Raw genomic sequence first — 18,089 nt, forward strand, 5'->3', positions numbered from 1 at the left:
ACCATAAAACTCCTAGAAGAAAACATAGGGAAAATCTCCTTGACATTGGTCTCAGTAATGATTTTTTGGATATGGCAACAAAAGCACAAGCAACAGAAGCAAAAATAAACAAGTGAGACTACATCAAACTAAAAAGCTTCTGCACAACAAAAGAAACAGTCAATAAAATGAAAAGGCAACCTATGGGATGGGAGAAAATATTCGCAAATCATGTATCTGATAAGCGGTTAATAGCCAAAATATATAAGGAACTCATACAACTTGATAGGAAAAAATAAATAAATAATCCAATTTAAAAATGGGCAAAGGACCCGGATAGACATTTTTCCAAAGAAGACTTACAAATGGTCAACAATTTCATGAAAAGATGCTCAACATAAGTAATCATCAGGGGAATGCAAATCAAAATCACAATATTACCTCACACCTGTTAGAATGGCTATTATCTGAGAGAGAGAGAGATAACAAGGACTGGCAAGGATGTGAGTAAAAGGGAACACTGGTGCACTGTTGGTGGGAATGTAAACTGGTGCAGCCACTGTGGAAAACAGTCTGGAGTTTCCTCAGAAAATTAAAAATAAAACTACCACATGATCCAGCAATCCCACTTCTGGGTATATATCCAAAGGAAATGAAATCACTGTCCTGAAAAGATATCTGTACTCTCATGTTTATTGCAACATTATTTACAATACCCAAGACATGGAAACAATCTAAGTGTCCATCAATGGATAAATGGATAAAGAAAATGTGAGATTATATATATATATGTATGAATGTAAAATACATATAATGGAATATTACCCATAAAAAAAGAATAAAATCTTGCCATTTGCAACAACATGGATAAACCTCGAGGGCATTATGCTAAGTGAAATAAGTCAGACAAAGACGAATACAATATGACCTCATTTATACGTGGAATCTAAAAAACCAAACTCCTAGAAACAGAGGCAGAGTAGAGAGATGGTTAACAGGGTGGGAGGAGGGGGAAAGGAGGCAGTGGTCGAACAGGGAGATGTTGGTGAAGGGTACAAACCTCCAGTTATAAGATAAGTAAGCTCTGGGGATGTAATGTACAGCATGGTGACTCTAGTTGACAATACTGTACTGACACTTGAAAGTTGCTGAGAGAGTAGATCTTAAAAGTTCTCAAAACAAACAACCAAAAAGGAACTGTGAGGTGATGGATGTGGTAACTAACCTTATTGTGGTAATTACTGTGCAATATATACATATATCAAATTATCACATTGTACACATTAGACTTACACAATGTTGCATGTCAATTATATCTCATAAAGCTGGCAAAGGGGGGAACCCTGAGAACCCTCCTGTTTGGCGCCCTCTAGGCTTCCCAGTCTCTCCCTCCCATGCTCTTGCCCAGTTTCCCTTTTCTTGCTTCCACATTTTTAATCATTTCTGACATGACCTCCTGTCCTATCCCTCTCTCTCAGAAGACACCCTCGCCTTTTACTTTACAGAGAGAAACAGAATCTATGGGAGGAAAACCCTCATACCTTACTAACATCCAACACACAGCTGGACCCAGCCACATCTGTACCTTCTCTTACCTGGGCTTTGGATCCTCTGCCCCCTCACCTTCTCAGGAACCTTCACCATGGATTATCTCCTTCTCCCCCTCGTATTTTCAAGTTCCCTCTTAAGTAGATCCTTCTGGAAGGCTTTCCCTCCACAAGTCCTTTTTTGAAAAGTCCTTATGTCTCTGTATTTACACAAACGTCCACATAGATGTGGGTTATATGGACATCCACTTGTGCCATAGTTGATTACCTCCTAATACATTGTCCAAAACACCTGTGGGCTGGTGTTGACAAACCTGTCTCTTAAATATTGAAAAGAGACTAATTAATATTTATAAAATGTGAGACATAAAAGCTTTTCAGTATAGCTTTACTGCATTTGTTTTCTGTTTTTACACAGCGTATTATATAATTATATGGGCTTCTGACTTTATATAATAGGATCTCTTTACAGAATATGTGTTGCTTTGTCACTGACCTTTCTTAGTCAATGTTATGTTCCTGGAATTCAATCATGTTTCACTACTGTGCAGTATTTCATTTCACGAATATATAACGATGTACTTATCCATTCCATTGTATATGCATATGTAGGATATTTTCCATTTGTTTGTTTGTGTTGCTATTATAAACAATGCTGGTATGTCCTAGTGTGCTATGTGCAAGAGTGGCTTTAAGGTCTACCTAGGAATGGAAAAACTGGGCCATCAGCTCTTTTGTTTAACAAGACAATGCCAAATTATTTTCCCGAAGTTACTGCATCAACTTGCACTCCCACAAGCAGTATCTAAGTATGCTGCCCCACATACTCACCCCCACTTGCTAATGTCCAAACTTTAAATTTTGCCACTCTGATGAAATGCACATAACAAAATTTACCATCTTATTTTTAAGTGTACAGCTCAGTGGCATTGAATATATTCACACTGTTGTACAACCATCACCACCATCTATCTCCAGAACTCTTTTCATCTTGCAAAACTGAAACTCTGTCCCCATTAACCAATAACTCCTCATTCTTCCCTCTACCCAGCCCCTGACAATCACTATACTTTCTGTCTCTGAATTTGAATACTCTAAGTACTTCATATAAGTAGAACCATACAGCATTTGTCTTTTTGTGTCTGTCTTGTTTCACTTAGCATAATTTCCTCAAGGTTCATCCATGCTGTAGCATGTGCCAGAATTTCCTTCCTTTTTAAGAATGAATAAAGTTCTGTTTTACGTAAAATATATAGCTAGTGGGAAGCAGCCGCATAGCACAGGGAGATCAGCTTGGTGCTTTGTGACCACCTAGAGGGGTGGGATAGGAAGGGTGGGAGGGAGGGAGAGGCAAGAGGGAAGAGATATGGGGACATATGTATATGTATAACTAATTCACTTTGTTATAAAGCAGAAACTAACACACCATTGTAAAGCAATTATACTCCAATAAAGATGTCAATTAAAAAAAATTCTGTTTTAAGCATAGACCACATTTTGTTTATCTATTCATCTGTTGATGGACGCTTGGATTGCTTCCACGTTTTGGCTATTGCAAATAATGCTGCTATGAACATGAGTATTCAAATATCTCTTTGAGATCCTGCATTCAGTTCTTCTGCGGATATACTCAGAAGTGGAATTACTGGATCATAAGGTAATTTTATTTTTAATGTTTTAATAAAATGCATACTATTTTCCTTTGTTGGCGGCAACATTTTACATTCCCACCAACAGTGCACAAGGGTTCCAAATTCTCCACATTCTTACCAGCACTTATTATTTTCTGTATTGGTTGGATTTTGTTTTGTTTTGTTTTGTTTTCATAGTAGCCATCCTACTGGATGTGAGGTGGGATAACTCATTGTATTTTAATTTTTATTTTTCTGATTATTAATGAAGTTGAAAGTCTTGTCATATTGACCATTCTCTCAGTGAATACCTGAAATTCTTTGCCATTTTTATTTTCAGTTTTCCCATGCATATTGATTTGTAAGATTTCTTTATATATGCTGGATATCAATCCAGAAATTGTTACAAATTTCTTTTCCCAGCTTGTGGCTTAATTTCACTTTCTTTATACCATATTTTTATAAATAGAAATTCTTAATTTTAAAATAAACAATTTAATGAATATTTTCCTTACAATTTGTAGTTCTTCTGAATTATTTAAGAAAACCTTCCCTAGCCAAGGCAAAAAAAAAAAGTATCTTAAATTGTCTTCTAAAAGTTTTATTGTTTAACTTTTACATCTAAGTCTTTGCTCTATCTGTAATGAATTTGTTTATGATATGAAATAGAGATCCACTCTCCTTTTTATGCACATGAATATCATACTGCCCAAGTAATCCTTACTGAAAAGACCTTATTGTCCCCCATTGAGCTACTGTGAGACTCTGTTATGCATTAATTGTAAATATATGTGTGGGTTTATTTATTTGGGGGGTTCTATTGTCTTTGTTGGGAAGTCCAATGTTGCTCTTACTGTTGTTCCTTTAAAGGTAATGTGTCTTTTTTTTCTCTCTCTCTTTTCAGACTTTTCTCTTTGTCTTTAGTTCTCTGCAGTTTCCCTCTGATGAGTCCAGGTGTGGATTATTTTTCATCTTGGGTAAGTTATTAGGTATTTTGAATATGGGGACTAGTGTTCTTCATCAGCCTTTTTCTCTTCATATATTATCTATGCCTCATTTGCTCTTTGCTCTTTTTGGAACTCTATTCTCCAAATTTCTTTACTCTCTTCCGTATTTCCACCTTTTTGTCTTACTGTGTTACATTTTGAATAATGTCTTTAAATCCATCTTCTGGTTTACAAATTCTCCCTTCATCTGGATCTTATCTGCTGTAAATTCCAGCTATTTAGTTTTATTTCTAGTTACTATGTTTTTTGATTCTAGAAATTATATTGGATTTTCTTTTCAATCTGCTAGGTTGCTTTTTATGATTTTAACCACTTACAGACAATTGAATGCTTTTATATTTTTAGGCCCAAATGAGACATAGTTCTTTTACAATTTGAGTCAAATAATTCCAATATCTAAAATCTTCATGGGTCAGTTTCTGCTGTTTGTCATTTTTGCTGGTTCTCATTCATATTACCTTGCTCCTTTTTCCCCTTAATTGTGTTTTACTATGTATTTTTCACTATCCTTACAAAAGATATTTGTGGGGGATTCTTTGAGGTCCAGGATAAAGAGTATCTTCATCCAGAAAGTACTTTTGTTTGTTTTTTTCCAAAATCTGGGTTGAACTACCATTCTAGATTCACTTCAGCCAAGTTCACTGTTTCAGGTTCTCTGGACCACCTAGACGATACCAATCCCAGCTGCAAATCCCTGGTAAGGCATCTCGTATCCACAACCTCCCAGGAATAATTGTTGGACCTCTTTCGCTTTGGGCCTCTTTCCCTTCAGCCTCTGTTCAGCTTTCCCTGGGTTAGACTTGTGGTCAGACTTCTCATTCCTCTTACTCTGATGCTTTATCCCTTTGGATCTCAGCTTAATAGAGGGAAGGGTTTCCTATTATACTTCACACCTGAAGTGAGACTAAGTTCCTCACTTCTTTCCCCTTCACCATTTACATCTGCCGAAACTGAAGCCCAGATTTGCTAGGCTCAAGAATACTCTCAAAGCAACTTTGGAGCTCTGCTTATCTCTCTGTTTCTCACTTTTCCTTAGATTTTTCCTAGTGTTGATTATTACCTTGTCAGCAACTTTCGCCTATAAGGACAATTTTATTTAATATTGTAGCTAAACTTTTAATTGTATATCATGGAAGTGTTGGTTCAAATAACCTAATATGCCATAGGAACTGGAATCAATCACTATCTCTTTTCTCACTACTGCCTAAAGAACAGAATAAATAAATTCTTAAATGTCCCTGTAGAAAGGTTTTTGTTTCTGAAAATCAGTTCTGTAGAGAAGATATCTCTCAGCGGAGGAAGGAAGACACTTTGAATGTGGCCTTAGAATATCTGTGTGGTTAGTAGGTGTCAATGGAAGAGGAGGGAGGAAAGAAGAAAGGAAGGAAGGAACAAAGGAAGAAAGGAAAATAGATACAACTAGATATATGCATCTCCTACTTTAAAGTCTGGTAGAGATTGTAGAATAGAACCAAAGCTATCAAGGCCGTAAGCCATTATTTAGTGATGAAAGTGAAATCACCATGTCCCAATAAACAGACCCTATCATATCACAATTCTTCCCTGGTACTCTGACTAAATGTTTGTAACCTGCTTATGTAAAGCTTATTAAATGTGCTTGCAAATCTAAGACATTGACTTAAGTTACAACAATGGAATGCAAGGAAGGTAGATGGAAGAATTTCATGGAAATGAGTATTGTTAAACCAGGAAATACAAACATTTGGTGGAATCTCCTTCACAGATGGTATTTAAGTTTTCCCATGATTCTTTGATTCTCTCTGTATCTATAATAAAACCATGTTCTCCTGCAGAAAGAATGGGAATGGGCAAGATGCCCTTGGAGTTTCCTTCCAACCTAGCGATTATAGTAATCTAACTCTTTAAAAATCAGTGGCTGAACCTCAATTTGGGTCAAAAGGAAATCTTCCTAAGAGGCCATGAGATAGTTTTTAATAGCTATGGGCAATGGAGGAAACCCTGACATGGTCCTCAGCTCAAATTTCATTGTCACTAAGGCTGCTGCACCAAAATGGCATTTTAAAGAGTCTTAAAATAAGTGCCGATTTGAACAAGTGGCCAAAATCAGCCTACATTCCGAGATTCTCTGAGCTCCTTGGGTCTCTGAGTTTATTATAATAGCATAGTGTCTATTTTGCATATTTTTGCTGGCATTTCCTTTTGGCAACATCTTCTTCATCCATCACGGCTTGGTCTGCAGCAGTTGGTGGGAAGGATTTTGGCTTCGATCAATGGGTTCTCTCTGCAAAAGGGTCGTGGTTGGTTAAAGTGTTTTTGGACACCCGGAACATATCCTTTCTCTGGAGACCAGTAGACTTTACCAGCATGTTAGAATTTTTCGGTGTTATAAGTAGTCTTTAAAAAACTTTGGGTTTGAGAGACTTTGCATGAACCCATAAAATCTGCATTCACCCCAAGACCCTGAAACCTTCTCTAGGATTGGTAACATCTACTGTATAGGTGTCCCTGCCTTCCATGTCTCTTTTAACCAATCTGTCTGGCAGGCCACAGTCAGATGAATGTTCCTGGAGATATTCTATGCATGTCATTTTCTTAGTTAAGAATATCTCTTCACTGGGAATTCCCTGGAATCCGGTGGTTAAGACTCCATGCTTCCACTGCAGGGGCACGGGTTCAATCCCTGGTGGGGGAATTAAGATCCTGCAAGCCGTGTGGCATGGCCAAAGGAAAAAAAAAAAAAAAAGAATATCTCTTCATTATCTTTCATTTTTTCGAGGTTCCATCCATCCAATCGTGTTCCCCACGTCTGCTGTTCAGCTCCACCAGCCACTTCACTCAGGTAGGTTCCCCCACTCTCCCACTCCCGTGCCATGTTCATCGTCATTTCTCACCTTTGCTCTTGTGTTTAGAAAGGGATGGACACTGATCCAGGACCTGCTTGCTTCCTTCTTCCCTCCACCTCCCCTCTACCTCCCGCACTGACCCCCGTCACCCGCTTCATCAGAACCAGACTTGCCCTCTTTGATTCTTTGTCATCATCTTGATCAGTGCCTGGAAAACACCGGTCTGCAAAAGAATGGGGTAAATACTGACCACGTCCTGCCTTCTTTCTTCCATACCCATTCCTCAGATAGAATAACAATAACAGCAACTAGTAAGTGTTTGAATGATGTCTTTTAATCCTTGCCACATCTTATTTTACTGATGAAGAAAGCAAGATTCGGGGAAGATAACTTTTTTCAGTTACTCAGCTGCAGAGCTGAGACTCAGATCCAGAAAATTCTGGCTCCAAATCAACTACCCTTCAAGACTTGTGATGACTAGAGAATTTTAATCCCCTCCATCTCCTTTGTTTTCCTTCTTTCCAAGATTCCCGAGTAGATAATTAGGTTATTTAAGAGGCAGTGCAGTATAGAAGAAAGAGACAGGTTTTGGAACCACCCAAACCTGCATTAGAATTATGTCTTCAAGACTTACTAGAGGACTGGCTTTGGGCCAATGGCTTAACCTCTCTGTACCCTGATTTTCTCATCTCTTTTTTTTTTTTTTTTTTTTGTATGATCCGATGGTTGATTTTTTTTTTGAATTTTTTATTATTTATTTTTTATACAGCAGGTTCTTATTAGTTATCCATTTTATACATATTAGTGTATATATGTCAAAAATGAGGTTACAATGACTTAGAACTCAACAAGAAGTCTGGTATATCATAGACGTTCAGTGAATATATGTTGATTCATTTTCTCCCTCTTTCTTTCCCTTACTACTTTTCTCTTCTTTCTCTCTTCCCTCTTTTTTTTATTATTTTCTTTAACTCTATCTCAGATTGACAAAAACATCCAGGACTACTAGGGAACAACTGGGGAAATTCGAAGGACTGTGTATTTTTAGGTATAATAATTGTACTATAATTATGTTTTTAATGAGTTCTCTTTTTCTTGAGATACATACGAAGCATCTATGGATGCAGTGATGTGACATCTAGGATTTGCTTCAATAAAACCCAGTGAAGTTGGGGATCAGGAGACAAGAGTGAGTAGAAATATGGATGAAACAAGATTGGCTTACGTTACTTGTTGAAGGTACATGGGGATTCATTATACTATCATTCTCTACTTTTGTGTATGTTTGAACATTTCCAAAACAAAACATTTTCTAAAATGTCCAGTGCAGAATGTTCAAGCCTCATATCCTCCTCATCTTCACCAGAGTCCCCAGTTCTCCCCGATGGCATTCTGGGCAGCTTTCTCCTTGCTTCCGCAGCACCTCCTGGGTTATTCCAGTCCCCAGGCCAGCCAGGCACCACACTGCCTCAGCCTCCACAGTTGGCATCTGGACAAATATCTCTTCCTGACCCCAGATGGCATCACAGCTTCCCCAGTCTGATCCTGTCAGCATATTTTTTCCAGGCACCTGATTCCTGGATGTGGCAACAATAAACCCAACGGATGTGGTGTGGCTGGTCCCCCTGGGAGCAGGTATTTCCCATTCTAACAGCGTCAGCCATCTGAGCACGCTGCTTCCAAGAGCTCCCAAATAACCGCCGAGTAAGAATTTCACAGACTGCGGTGCCTTCTGGCCACAGTGTTCCTGAGGGATGGAGAGCCGCTAGGGTAGGCGGTATAATAATATTACTGATTATTAATGGAAAAGCAGGTGCAAATAAGCAATTTTAAGGGTTGCATTTTATTGGGAAGCTGGCATGAAGGAGGAGAGGAAAGCGAAGAGTAGGCACACACGGAGGTTATTTACTCTGCTGTTGGTTACTATATGGACTCTTTAGGTTAAATGTATATCAGACTCCAGTTTGATCGAAGTAAAAAGACAAAAGGCTGAGTTATCCGAGTCTTGGTGATTTTATAAGGAGCAAACAGATAAAAGATAAACAGGTAGGTCAGACCAGGTCAACTGGGAGGGCTGAACCAGTGATCTCAGTGGGTGGTGCCCAGGTAGTGCTTCACGAGTGGGCCCTTGCAGACTTGTGGGTGTTTTCCATGGTGTTACACATTTACTGGGTGTGTTGGGGACCTGGCCCCTCCCATGGGGCTGTGGTTTACTCCTCAGGTCACAAGACAAAATCCCAATTTCCTTCATGCTCCAATGATGCTTTCAAGATGCAACACTTGGAGAATAGGCATTCCAACAATTTTTTTCTGAGACAAAGATCCACCCTTGCTTCCAACATCATGTGTCACTTCATACTTTGGAAGTACTTCAAATCTCTTCTCTCATTCGAGCCTCGCAAGCCGTGATGTAAGGTAGGTACCATTATCCCTACTGACAGCTTGGGAAACTAAGGCTGAGAGACATGCTGACAATGTGACGTGTCCAAGGCCATGGTCTCGGTGGTTGCAGTTGGAACAAGAACCTATGCCTCTTGCCTTCTGTTCTGTGCTTTTCTTCTGACACCAAAATTAACAGTGTTTTATGCCCAAGGCCATCAGGATCTTTAAGGAAATGGGCTAGGGACAAGGGCTCCAAAGCAGGCAAAGTGGACCTTCTATTAGGCTCCCCCTCTGGGACTCTTACCTGACAAAATCCAGGCAACATTTACCACTGATAATCATACTAGGGGATCAAGATGAGACCAATAACGATAGTGGTCTTGGATGACTCTGTCCCCTGTTCAGTGCTGAACAGAGCCCATGCCTCCCTCTGTTCCAGAGAGTGACAACCTTTCAATGCAACAAAGTCGCAATGACAACCTGGTATGTCTCCGGCACTGGGCTGGCAATTGCTGTGCTTTCTCATTAACCTAGAGGCAATGTTCCTGCTCCAAACTTTCCTCCCTTTTTTTCTCCCTCCCTCCCCAATTTTCTCCAGTTACCATATATTGAGTACTCCTCTGTGCCAGGCACTGGGCTGGGCCGTGAGGATACAGCGGGGACCACGACTTTCCACCTGTGTACCACAATATGCTCAGGTCCACCCTGGTCACGATTTCCTGCCTGGAATGCCCCCTTTCCTCCTTCCTGTTAATCCATCCCCTCCATTCTTTTACAATGCTGCTCGAAAGCAGCCTTCTCTGTGAACCTTTTCCCTCCCTGCTTCTCCTACCAATTCAGGCCATTCTATCCCCCAGCAGAGCTCTGTCACTTTTGGTTACAGGTGGCACAGTTTTCATTTGGATGCTGATTAAAAGAACACAGATAAGGAGTTCTTTCAGGTTGTTTTCTTAACTCCATTACTATCTGTCTGTGTAGCCTTAAGCAAGTCACTGAAACTATGAGTCTCAGTTTAACCCAGTGCAAAGGGGGGATGGTAAAAACTGCCTGATTTACATATCAGATCATGAACATTGAAGCCGATGGAAAAGTACAGAGGACAGGCCACATTCATTGGTTTAATATTTATGGTATTACTATTGACGATCAATCACTCCTCTAGGTGCTAGATAGGATATAAAACTGTGCTGTCTAAGACTTACCATACAGATGGGGAGAAAACACCAATACAAAGCCATGAAAGGTGCCACGGAAACTTAGAGGAGGAAGAAATTCTGATTGCGGAACTCAGAGTTGCTGCCTTGGAATAGGTGGTATCTGAGCTGGATAACGAGAGACGGGTGTGACTGAGACATGTAGGAGGACAGGAGGAGATGGAAAGACATCTTTCCCTTTGGGGAAGGAATATCACAATCAAATGGCTGGACATGGCGAAGGGGGGTAGCTTGAGACCCCGAGTGGCATATGGCTTAGTTTGGCTGGAGTGTAAGGGTGCACGCGGAAGGGTCACCCAAGATAAGTCCAGAAATGGGGACTTGCGACACTGTTGAATTCTGGGTTTCAGAGTTTAGACATCATCTGAGAAGACCCATAGAACCATTGAAGATACTTGAGTACGGGAGTGCTTGAATTACAAGGAGGTGCTTTTGGAGGATTCCTCCAGCAGCAAAGTAAAGACAGCCTAGAAATGATGTTACACAGGAGCAAGTAAATGGGTCTCTTTCCTCTGTGTCATCTCACAAGTCCCATGTATTCATCGTGGCACGTGGTAGAGGGCTGTTGATCCTAACCGGTCGGTGGGTGAATTCCAGTTCTTGATCCTAACTGGTCAGTGGGTGAATTCCAGTTCTGTGTTTATCCTCTGAAGCCCCGTGCAGTTGCTGTGCAAGGTGTCAGCAAAAAACTGGGGGAGGGGAGCAAGCATCTCTAAGCTGAAGATCGGCGGGTACCCCTCCTTCCCCTGTTCCTGTTCAGGCTTGACTCGCGGAGCCTTGCAGCTTCATAGTCACTCACAGATAGAGATGATGAGACAGCTGCTGGAGAAAGCATCTGGCAGGGCTCTGAGCAGATGTCCCAACCACTGGGATACGGAACCTGAGACCCTGACTGGCATCTGAGTATTGGAATGCTGAGCCTTCTCCACTCTCTGGTAACAGGATCTGCTGGACTCATTGTAAGATGAGAATGATAAAAAAAAAACTACCTGGTTTACATATACAGTCGGAGACGATCATGAATGTTCCAGCATCCCACTGGCAGGAAATGAAGAGCTTAGCTACAAGCCTCAGAGAATAGGAGCAGGCACAGAACAATAGCTTGTTGTTGGTTTGATGTTTGTTGTGTTGGGGAAAGGACGTGGAGCCTGTCAACGTCAGAGTCCCACTAGTCAATGGACGCTTACATAAACTAACTGCCTGCTTTGTGTGCTGGATGCAGAAAACTGTGTCGATTTTTCTCATCCCATACATTATGACTCAGTATGAGGTCCCCAAATGACCTTCAGTGCATCCCAATATCCTGGGTTTCCTCTCCCCTGATCACTTTTTTGACTGGAACGGGGAGGGGAGGGAGTATGGGTAACCAAGAAGCAGAGAGAACAATTAGTGAAGTGCACATCGTTATATGAATGATTATAAAGCAATAAAATAGCTACCATTTATTGAGCCCTTATTATGCATCAAGGACTCTGTCAGATACTTAACAAATGTGACTTTACTGAATATTGATAGCATTCAATATGTATTTCTATTCCCATTTTAAAGACAGGCAAACTAAGGCTCAGGGGAGCTTGGCCCTTGTTCTATGTAATATTACATTAGAAAATATGTGTTAAAGGGAGAAGTTATACCATAAATATCACATAATAGGAGCAGTAACATTTCTGCAGGATTTATATTTACAAAATTCTTTCACATGCACTGGACCAGATCCCCAAAAGAAAAAAGAGAAAAAATCAGTAAATGAGATCACAAGGGAAAGAAGATGTACTGAGACATTTTCAGGCACCAAGCATGCGTTTTATCTAGTGTAATTTTTAGGTGTTATCATCTCTACTTTGCAGAGGAGTAAACTCGAGTTCAGAAGAGTTAAGTAAGCTGAGATGCTTATCATTCATGAGTGATAGAGTCAGGATTAAATTTAATAGTGAATTTGATTAAAGGTGATTAGGCCAGAGTTGGGAGAGACACTCTGCATCCCAGGGAGTTCCTGAGTATTGCAATTTAAAAAAATCAATCAAGTTATCTATTCAGAACCTGCTACTGGGATCAAAAGAATTGCTGAGTCCAATGTCCACACTTCCAGTTTGCTAGAGGGAAATATTCATGTAGACCCTCGAGTGTGAGGCAGAAGTATTGGTGGACAAGTGTTCTTCCAAGTGGCAGTTTGGAGGTGAAAGTGACCTGAAGTGAGACATGGGTACAGTGGGGAAGGGGGAAGAGTGGAAAGATCCTGAGATCCTTCTGCTATGTGAAGATTATAAAGTAAAGCCGGGGATTAACCACAAGTGAGGAGACCTGACTTGTAGTAATCTGCATCGATCCTTGATAACTGCAGTGTGAGACCAGCTAACAACAGAAAATCTAAACTCTACAAGGATGCTGGCGATAGTAATCAAAAGCAGAAAGATATAATTGTCAAAGGCTTAAGAGGGGCTCTTGGGGAAATTAGTAAAACTTTTTATTATTTTTGTAAAAAGTATGTCTTTTATGATCCTTCTGAGAAAGTCACATATAAAGTGGAGGGTGGCATATTGTGCTATCACCCAATTTTAGGGAGAAACTATCAATAAATACCAAACACACACAAAAAATATGAACACTTGGTCTACTCCTAATTTATTCTCAGAGCAGGTGCATAGTAGTAATAATTATAACTTGAATATTATAAACAGAAGATCAAATAAATGCATCTTCATAATTATTAGTCTCAACTTTCAAGATAAGCTCCTAGGCCCATTATTTTCTCTGAAATTTTGATCCCCATTGGCAAGGGATTTAATTTAAGTCATCCTTTCCTGCTAAGGAAAATACTCCTGTGAGTGACAATGGTGGAATTTCAAGTCAGTAGGAAAAGGATGGACGACACACACAAAAAAATGATGTTACCTCACATCATAAACAAAATGATTAAAGAGTTAAACATTTAAAAACCCAACTATAAAGTTCTTAGACAAACTATGAATGGACATTTTTTATAATCTTGCGGTAGGAAGGTCTTTCCAAGCATACACAAAACCCAGGAGTCATAAGAGAAAAGATTAAGTATATGAGCCTCTGTAGGCAAAAAATTCATTATAAAGAAAGATAAAAAAGCATGCAACAGTCTGGTCAGAAATGTTTACAGCACACATAATAGACAAAGTACTAATATTAAAGAACCCAAAACTCAGAAAAGATACAAATAACCCAGTTTAAATGTACAAAAAATATAATAAGGCAATTCACCAAAAAAGAAATCTAATGACCAATAATAACCTTATGGACAGAGGCCCAAACTGACCAATAATCAGGAAAATGAATATTAAAATATTAAAATGTTTTTCCCCATCTGACTAGATAAAAATTGTAAGTGTTTAAAATATTTAGTGTTGGTGAGCACACAGAGAAGTAGATATTCCTACGTACAATTGCAGGATGTTAAATTTGACAAGCTTTTTTTTTGAAGAATAACCCGTCAGTGTCCATTAAAATCTAAAACATGCATATGCTGCTAAGAAGTAATTTTACTTTCGTCATCATTCTAGAGAAATTACTGTGCCTATGCATAAAGATGTCCAACTATATGTAATGGCTAAAAATGTGCAAGAACTAGTAGGAGAAGGGCTAAACCATGCTATTGAAAATTATGCAGTTGAAGTTAACCAAAAATAGACTTACCGTATGATCCAGCAATCCCACTCCTGGGTGTATACCTGTAAAAGACAAAAACTCTATTTCAAAAAGATACATGCACCCCTAAATTCACAGCAGCACTATTCACAATAGCCAAGCAGTGGAAGCAACCTAAATGTCCATTGATGGATGAATGGGTAAAGAAGACATGGTACATATATACAGTGGAATACTACTCAGCCATAAAAAATAATGAAACAATGCCATTTGCAGCAACATGGATGGACCTAGAGATTATCACACTACTATATATAAAATAGATTAAAAAACAAGGACCTACTGTATAAGCACAGGGAACAATATTCAATACCTTGTAATAACATATAGTGGAAAAGAATCTGAAAAAGAATATATGTATATATATATATACACACACGTATTTATTTCAGATTCTTTTCTGCTATATATATATATATATATATAAAACTGAATCACTTTGCTGTACACCTGAAACTAATGTAATACTGTAAATCAACCATACTCCCCAAAATATTTTTTTTAATAGAAAGGAAAATTATGTAGCTGTGAACAAGAATGAGATGTGTCCACCTGTACCAACATGGAAAGATCGCCAAGACAAAGGAAGGTAAAAAAGTCATCTGGAGCATGATCCCAAGTGAATTTTTTGAAACTATGTACTTTTATGTAAATATATATAATAAATGCATACATAGTAAAAGGGCAAGGGGGCTACACACCACTTTGTTCACAGTGCTTGCCTCTGAGCAGAGCGGTGGGATGGAAGCGGTGGGGAAGGAGGGGAGACTCTCACTTTTTACTTCATGTGCTTGTGTTACTGGGCTAATATACATGTTAATTTGAGAAGTACTGGCCCCTGCATGCACTTTAGACTCAGACAGCTGGAGTTGGGGTCTTGGCCTCCATCACTTTCTTCCTTGTGACCTTGGGCACGTACCTCAGTTTCTTCATCCTCAAAATGGGAATAACAATTGCATCTCCCTCACAGTGCCACTGAGGAAGCAAATGAGAAAATGTATGTGAAGGGCTTCGCAGGCTGCCTGGCACATAGTAAGCCTCTGTAAGTGAAGTTGCTGTTGTTGTTATTATTGCTATTGTTATTATTACATTAGAGTCTTAGCTAGGGGAACATTATACTCCAAATCACATTTATCCTGGTGTCAACAAGATTTATTTGGTCAGCAATAGAACCAAGAATCAGGTCCCTACTTTTTCCTCATTTTAGGGGGAACAAAGTTTGGTTAAAAACAAAGAAATCTAAGATCTATTTTTTAAGGGAGAAGAAGTAAGATGAAGACCACTGTATAGAGAAGGCTACCTCGGTATAAAAGTGGGACCGTGAATACATATTCCTATTCACTTGTATATGCCTTACAAATCTTATTGGGGACATTTTCTCCGCAAATGACTCAGTTATCACATGTGGTGTTAGACAGAACATTGAGTTTAGGGCTCCGAGGTTTGGGTTCCAATCCAAGCTCCACCACTTAGTTACTTTTTTTTTTTTTTTTTTTTAAAGGATTTTCTTATTTATTTATTTATTTATTTATTTATTTTTGGCTGTGTTGGGTCTTCGGTTCGTGCGAGGGCTTTCTCCAGTTGCGGCAAGCGGGGGCCACTCTTCATCGCGGTGCGGGGACCGCTCTTCATCGCGGTGCGCGGGCCTTTCTCTATCGCGGCCCCTCCCGTCGCGGGGCACAGGCTCCAGACGCGCAGGCTCAGCAATTGTGGCTCACGGGCCCAGCTGCTCCGTGGCATGTGGGATCTTCCCAGACCAGGGCTCGAACCCGTGTCCCCTGCATTAGCAGGCAGATTCTCAACCACTGCGCCACCAGGGAAGCCCACTTAGTTACTTTTTAATTTTTGCCACTAAACCTGCCTGAGCTATTTCCTTATTAGTAAAATACCTGCTTCCCAAGAGGGAAGTCCATGTATTTTAAAAGACAGATTTTATTATTATTTAGGTATGGCAAGGCCAACCGGTCAAGAGATGATTGCCACTGAAACGATAGTTTGCTACTCAGAGTTCCCCAAAGGAGGGGCACACCACGCCACCCAGGGGCCACACAGGGTCAGCCAGGAGGGGCTGGGGTGGGGGGAATTGTGGTGAGAGCCTTCAGCGTGGTTTCCGTGGTAAGGAAATGGGCAAGGTAACGGGCAGGGTAAGCAGGTGTAGAATTGGTTAGTTGAATAATTTCAATGGGCTCTAGGACATAGGGGCTGTCCCTAGTTGGCTGGTCTCTGACACAGGGGTGATCAGGGCAGTTGTTTAGTGGCCACGAGAGCCTGATACAGGAGCTGGCTGGGGTTGGCTGGTTTGCATTTAAAAGGTGCACTTGTGGGTAAGTTGGTTCCTAGCTCTAGAAACTGACTAACCTTGGGAGGGGTATCCCTCCAGGGTCTGCCTGACCCCAGGTGTCAAAGCATCAAAATACAGAAAATAAAAGACATGGTTAATACACCCTGAGTCCACTTCATGAAAGCCCCCAGCATTGGTGCTTAAAGAATATTTCTTTATCTGCTTCCCTAGGAATTCCTCTTACCCCAGAGTAGAACAAACTTCGATCAAGGACCAAGGATAAATCCATGAACACATATAAAAAGCTCTCAGCACTAAGATAGTTCTCTTGCCCACAGGAAGGGTACTACCCCGTGACAGTACCGTCAGAAAAGTATCTTCTGGGCATAACAGAGAGCATTTTAAGTCAATAATTTCTAATTCTTCATTCACTATTATAAAGCATTTACTGAACATTTATTTTGTGCTGGGCTGAGTACTTGGCCTTGGGGATACAAAGAGGGTCAGGATGTGTGTTGTGTCCTAAAGGAGCTCAAAGTCCCATGGACTTGCATCCTAATGCTCTAATAGTACATACTGTTGCGGGTAAGTTTTGCAGAAATGCTCAGAAGAACAATCTCGCGCTTTGACATAGAATACAAAAACATGCATATTGTCCATCTGTGCAGAGTCAGGATATTTTCAAATTGGAATACAGGAAGTCAGAGTGCAAAAGACCCCAGAGTACAGTAGAAAAAATAAAAATAAACAAATAGTGACATCTAGAGCTAGGTGAAGGTCAAGGTCATTATGGCTTACATCTGCATTTTATTCCTCTTCTGATGGGAGGTGTGCAGACTCTCTTGGCTGGTCAGAGGCAGAGCTGAGATCTGAGCCTGTCTTGTCTTCCAACTGGAGCCCAGTAAGGACACTCACTGAACTGTCCTGCCCCCCACCCCATCCCCTCATCTCCTAGTAGTCTAGGACAGTGTAACTGGGGACATTCAGAAAAGGCCACCAAGAGAGGCAGGAAAGCAGGGAGGGAGAACCATACAGAGCTGTACCAAAAAGGAGGTTTGCCAACCACACAGCCCAGACTCAACTCTGAGGCCAGACCCCAGGAAGCTAAAGAGGACAAAACGTGGCTGTCTTATTGATCTTTCTCCTTCCTCTTCAACCGTTGTTGTCCATGTCAGCCCCACCCTCTACCCACGTCACCCAACCATCGACACTACCGGTAAGCTTCGTAACCCTTTGAGTCTCTTCTCGAGGTCGAATCATTCCAGTCCATCAGCAGCCCATCTTGTTTATCAGTTTCCATCAGTATCCATCTTAAGTGTGGTCATGAACACTCCCATTTTGAGGATCCCTTTCTCGTGCCGTACACAAAACCCACACAATCCCCCAGAAGTTATTCCTTTTAGTACCAGTACTCTTCTCCATTTCCATTATCAAGTTATTTCAGACCAGCTGAAGCTTCTGCAAGAGTGATTCTGCATGGTATCAGGCTGGTGTGTTATCGAAAGGCTGACTCTTCATGAAATTCCCATTTCATTCAATTCCATTTTG

The sequence above is a fragment of the Balaenoptera acutorostrata genome, chromosome 11 (genome assembly GCF_949987535.1).
Source record: "Balaenoptera acutorostrata chromosome 11, mBalAcu1.1, whole genome shotgun sequence".
NCBI classification, from domain to species: domain Eukaryota; kingdom Metazoa; phylum Chordata; class Mammalia; order Artiodactyla; family Balaenopteridae; genus Balaenoptera; species Balaenoptera acutorostrata.